This window comes from Helicoverpa zea, chromosome 2 (assembly GCF_022581195.2).
Source record: "Helicoverpa zea isolate HzStark_Cry1AcR chromosome 2, ilHelZeax1.1, whole genome shotgun sequence".
NCBI lineage: Eukaryota > Metazoa > Arthropoda > Insecta > Lepidoptera > Noctuidae > Helicoverpa > Helicoverpa zea.
The window spans coordinates 8,020,986-8,027,469 of NC_061453.1; the positions used below are offsets into that span (position 1 = coordinate 8,020,986).

At 35.0% G+C, this 6,484-nt stretch overlaps 1 non-coding gene across 1 annotated transcript; it reads left to right on the forward strand.

Moving 5' to 3' along the window:
- Positions 1-1,353: 1,353 nt before the first annotated feature.
- On the forward strand, positions 1,354-1,435 carry Trnas-gcu. The gene has a single exon. It is a non-coding gene; the product is annotated as a tRNA-Ser (tRNA).
- Positions 1,436-6,484: the final 5,049 nt, after the last annotated feature.

Here is a 6,484-nt window from a genome sequence, read left to right on the forward strand (position 1 = left end):
TAATATTCTTGTTATAGTTCGGCCATTCAGAGAATGCGTTCCTGACACGTCGCGATTGAACTGACGACGTAATAACATTCATTGATTATTGATATAATAATGTTGTTTTAATGCTCCTCAATTGTTAAAACGGTAAACAACCAGCAAAAATATTTTTATCGTAACTGCAACGCCATTGCAAAGTTACGTCGTCAGTTCAATCGCGACGTGTCAGGAACGCATTCTCTGAATGGCCGAACTATAGTGACCCATAATACAAAATATAGGTAGGTATCATCGCCCGTAGCCTGATTTTTCATTGAAGTTTCTTTCACCTTCAATCTCGCTGTATAGGTCTTACTTAGATACAGTAGGAGGAGCCCACAAAAGCTTATTAGAAGGCCTTAAATTACTTTGCCTACAAAAGTAAGAACTACTTTTTAAATACTGGTTAAATTTCTATCGAAATTGTTCATCTAGGTATTTTATTTGTAACATCTGAAATACATTTTCGATTTTTCAGCGTCATTAAGGCTAGCTAAATTCTTCTTTTTTCAAATTACTTCCTTGAAGTTCTTGACATTTTCATTTTCCTTACTGATATTTTTTCGTAGGCTTAATGAAACTATTCTTATTTATCAAGCGTTTGTGTAGATTTAAGTAGTTTAGGGTAATTTATGAAATTTCTTCGTAAATTGATGTAAATTTAAAATTAATCCACTTAGAGTTTCAGATCGGAGCTCTGAGTTTGGATTGGGGCCCAAAACTTTTACATTGAGAACGATAAGTGGGTGACATATCTTTCATTAGGTACACATTATCACACAATTAGTAGGTAGATATGCAAAAAACTCAACTTACGTCAAGCAATATAAATTACTTATATAGATATTTAATTAAATTATAATCAGCAATGTATGAGACATAATGGGCCTTACTACAAAAACTTTAAACCCTGTTTTACACTTGTCTTATAAAATTTTGGCTGCAAAATGAACCATATGTCAACGTCATAATTTGACATATTTTTAGACAAGGCATAAACTGACGTTTAAAAGTTTTTGTGGTAAGACGGTATAAATTTAGGTCTACCTTTTTGTATTCTGAATTGACAACAATACTACCTACATTGTCATATATGTATAACGTCAATCATTAAGTCTCTTGGGAATAAAAGGAATTCATTCAACACATAGATTTAATTGAATTTCAATGTCGCTCATGGTCTGCGCTAGCAAACGTCTGGGGTCAATGTTCGATAAAAGTGGATGACGTCACAATTCATTGCGAACTCGACTCTTTTCATTTCACTCATCTACTATGTGGCAGGTGCGTCCTCAACTTGTGTTACGTAATTTCGCGACCTTCGAACATGACGAGGTGGCCGAGTGGTTAAGGCGTTGGACTGCTAATCCAATGTGCTCTGCACGCGTGGGTTCGAATCCCATCCTCGTCGGATCTTTTTGTTGTTGATATCAGTCATTAATGTTTATGCGTGCTATAGAATACTGTGTAAAGTATTTGATAGTAAGTATTTCGACATGAATATTTATAAAATATTTTATAAACAAATATTTTTTTTATTTATTGCTTCGCATTAGTCACTGCGAGTTTCGCATACTTTTAAAACACCGTTATGTAATTAAAATAACACATTCTTGTTCATATTGAAACTTTCAATTAAAATCCTGTTTAGCTATGAAAACACCCTAACCTATCACAGTAGATCATTAAATCATTTTCCATCAAATAAGTTTTCATTTACAGTTGACTTAACTAATGTTTGCGTATGGTTCAACCGCCACCGCCGCCGGCTATGGGTTATTTCACTTGCACTCTTAGGGGAATGGAACACATATAATATTTGAAAGGGCATGAATAAGTAAACATTTTTGTTTATGGTCTTATGAACGGAGATTTGGATTTAGATTTGAAGTGTGCTTGTGTAAAAGTTTTATAACTAATAACTAAAAATATCGTTTTAAGGAAAAAAGAGTTTCTTAGTTTGAAGCGTTTTTATGTATGTTTGTGAGTTATTATAGGTATATCACGTTTGGTTAAACTGTTTTTAATGTGGTTTTCTGCAAAGTATTTTTCAGACTAAGGAGATTGTTTTTGGTACCTATATTATTATTGAGGTTTTTTTTTTTCTTGTAAACGTTTTCCTTATTTATTAATATTATGAATATACGTTCAACTCCTTATCTAAATATAATTGTCTAATAATTAATTAAAAAACATTCAGACGTAGATACTTTCAGGGAAGGATAGAATATCGGGTTACCTAACTACCTACTTAACACTTACAAGACAAATAATAAAAAAGTTTAACATTTAATTTGTCCACATCTTTTACGTACCTTACTGTCACTTGTTAGAAATAACAATTCTGCTTTGAAAATCTTATTGCAACGTCTCTTATCGGAATTCTGGGTAAAACATTTTCTATTTGCAGGATTGCTGGCATCATGTCCTTGTTTCCGTTTTCCCTGACGTTCTTGGCTGCTACGACGCAGAAGTCGGATCTTGCTTCCTTACGTATTTCTAATTTATTATTATATTTTCTTTGTTATATTTATTAAAGTGTTTTATATAAGTTAAGCAGTGCTTTAATAATCCTAGTATAATCAATTATTAGGATAAAAACGTGTAAAAACCATTTGAAATGAAATACTCTTCTAAGGTGGTTTAAGCCAGCCATATTGTTAAAGGTGCTTATCGAGTGTTCTTATTAGAAGGAACCCTTAATATAAACAAAGCTGTTCCAACTAAGATGTGCATCGCACAATGCAACCGTTTCTCTTCCATCATTCTATTCATTTCAAATAGGACAGGGAGAATGGCAATAGTTCTAAGACTGTTCTGAATCATATACGAAACTTGTGAAACATTTTAATCTGATTCTTCCCTAACCTAACCTTCTTTATTAAAACCATCAACCACACTTAGATGAACATTTATGTGGGTATGTGCAAATAATTAGATGTGGCGTTAGGCCTTAGTCGCACGCGCCAGTCACGTGGCGACGCGCACTATTGTTACTTACGTTATTTATGAATATTGTTCGCGCGGCCGTCGAGTGGATCGCCTCATCGCCGACACGTGACTTCTGTCCTATGATTGATGTAAGTACACACGGATTATGAGAGCCTGGTAATCTGCATGGGTTTGTGTGTCAATGGGAAGGTGTAATCCGGACTTCTATATTGCAAAGTAGGCTATTGTACCATTGTTGCAGTCAAGTTATCCTTTTATACGCTGGTTTAGACTCTTCAAGGGTGTTTTGGCTAAATTGGTAGCTAACCAATTTAGACAAAACACCCTTTCCCTTACCTTACCTTAAATTACCTTTCGAATACAATTATAAAATGTATATTATGTCTATTGGCTTAATATTGGTGTACTGGTTCGATTCATATAAGATTCTAATTTGTCTGAGGTGCTCTACAATGGATATTTATTCCTCTTGTCTCTTTTATAAACACTTTTATTGCTGATTTATAAAATATCTTTTGATAATAAAACATTTCGACCATTTTTCGTACACCCTTCAGGAATCGCAAACTTGCGAAATTGTCAATAAATTATGAAATACGCATAGTGTTAGCTAAAGCCCACCGATTGGTATCGGAAGTGAGGCGGGATGACGCAGGGCGGAGGGGTGACTTCCGGGTTCCGGCCTACTGCTCCGAGCCAGTAACTCATCATCAGGGCTCGGCGGGGCGCCGGCCACTCTCCCCCACACAAAGAAATATAAAGATTTGTGTGAATTATTCCCTCCGCCTGCAAAAGGGGAAACGCATAAAAAACGTTGGTATGGATAACACATTTTTAAAAAGAACTCTGAACTTCTTTTGTTATTTTAATGTGTATTCGCAATTTGAACTGAAACAGAGACAGTAAAAGTAAATGGCATTCATAGGGTTCTTAGAAATGCGTGAAAGAGATATGTAGTCTTCTTAGAATATCTACATCAATATTAGATTTTAAATGTTCTAATTGATAAGATTTAATAGGATTCACGCCTCTTGAGTCTTCTTTGGGAGATTTTTCTTTACGAAGAATTGACATAGGTCAAACATTTTCTTATAAGTAGAGTAATATGCGATTTTTGTCTTCATTTTCTGTCATTTTTGGCTAGCCTAGTGTTTATAGTTTTTTCTCAGTTTGCAGAAGCCTCTTGGTATCTACAGGCCACTCCCCTTGTTACAACTTCCTTTGATCTGTAATTATAGCAACTTTAACTCTTTTAAACTTAATCAATGATTTATAAGTCCAATCTCAATCGAATTTTTGAATGTAGGTAGGTAAATGTAGGGCCAATTTTGTGACGATGATTCTTGTGTAGACAACAACTTAACGTTCCTAAAGCTTTGAATAAATATATCAGTATATTAGATAGGTACTTTCAATACGACACCCAAAAATATAAGTTTATACTTATATGGTAGAGCAGCAAAGGAAATATATGAAGTAGGAAATAAGTAAATAATAATAAGTACTAGGTTTAAGTTAATAAACTTAATAGAAATCTAGTTAATAAACCTATGTAAAATTCATTTAGTAAGAAATTAATGGCTTTATATTTTCTATTTATTTGTATTTTTTCCTTATTACATATTTGTTCGTCTTTAATACTGATGGTTGCTACCAAACTAAGTAAATGGAAATTCATGTCACTTTCCCCTAACACATTTTATTTCCCATTTACATACAATCTGAATTGCATTAACCGAGGTTCGTATCGCTCGCTAGGTGGCGCTGCAAACACTTGTAACTATAATGGAACAATGCGGTTCCCACTGGCCGCCTGATAGCTTCCGCACCTTCTCATAGGAATTCAGAACACGTATTGAGATGCTTTACATTTATTTAAATTCCGAAAGGAAGTGTAACGAACGCAGCAAAGTTAAACTTAGTAGATTGCTTTCAATTTGGAACCTAGCTGTTTCTTTTATCAGTATGCTTGCGATAAATAAAAATATTATTTACGTATTGTTTATGTAGGTATAATATACAATATACAGCTGTTTTCTTCCATTTTAATTTCTGTTTCCCTTGCTTTTTACACACTGTCTACATACTCTTTTATTCTCTTTTTCCTTTCGCAGGTATGCTGGAAGAGATTTCTTTAGAAATAAGCATTACCTTTGTAAATTCTTCCTTTCCTGTCATCTTTATTTATTAAATTTGTAAATAAATAAATATTTATTTTTGAAGTCTATTAAAGTTGGAAGCAGTGTATTGCAGTGTATATACCCCCTTACATAGGTACAGTTTATTAGTGTTAAGGTAATATCTACGGAACAGCGTTATTTGACCGTCATCCTGGAGCAAAAACAAAAAAATGTGAATCATAGCTTAATTTCTCTCTCCAATTATAATCTATTGGTCCATCGGGCGGTTTTTGTAGCACGTCAATAACAATGCGACAGACATAAAACACTGGGCTTTTATAATTTACCGATTCTAATAAATAAAGATTTCAGTCCTTACAGAACGGGGCCACACGAAAAACGACCGCCCGGGTTGCATGTATTAGAATTTTCAACTCTATTGTATTTTACCATACATTCTTTTTTGCACCTTCGTCGAATACATTTGCAATTTTTATTCAGACCTTGGGTCCTTTGAGGTTTTTGTGGGACTGTGATTGTCGCTTCTATGATGAACTAGCATCCTCTTGGCTTGCTTTCCATTTACTAACAGCTACATCATATGAGTCATAGTTTGAGAATTGAATTCTACAAAATAAGCCATTATTATCTTCAACTTAAAATTTAGCTAGCTGTCTACCTTTTCTATTTACATTACAAACTGCCCACAATAGTCTTGACCGGTAATTATCCGAATTTTGAACATCAATACCTTCGGCCCTTAGTTTGTAAACAAAAAAGGGGATTGCCGTGTGTCGAGGGCTGCTGGGGGCGGGGCCAGGTGTCACTGGCAGGCTGCAGATCTTATCTTCGCTGGGGATGCACGCGGCGTCCTACCGACCTACCCGGCCCTCATAACAATATCTCACCCTTGCCAATAAACTTGCGCACTAGCGCTCTGTTTATAGCCGCATCGAACTTTATTCGTTATTCCTTTATTTTAATCGGTTAAAGTTTGCTACAGCTTTAAAAATAAAACCTGTTCACTAGCCTACCTGGTAGCTCTACATTTTTCTGAAAGAATGATGATATCCATCCACAATTGTTCTATGTAGTCCGAAAGAAATTAACGCTGTCACTTTAGCTGATCGCGGACGCCCAAGCCAGCAGATATTTAGATTAGAGCATCGAACGTAAATAGTTTGTCGAACACATTTGTAGAAGTCGCTCAATAATTATTTATACCGAAATGTTTCAGACATCAATTGATAGTAAAATAAAACTCGCTTTACAATGCGTATTAATGTCATAATCAATTATTTGTAGAGAACAGTACGAGCAGCGCATGCGGCGTGGGTCCGTGCGCCGGCGCATTAACTTAGCCAGCCAATTACCCGCAGTGTTCTTGG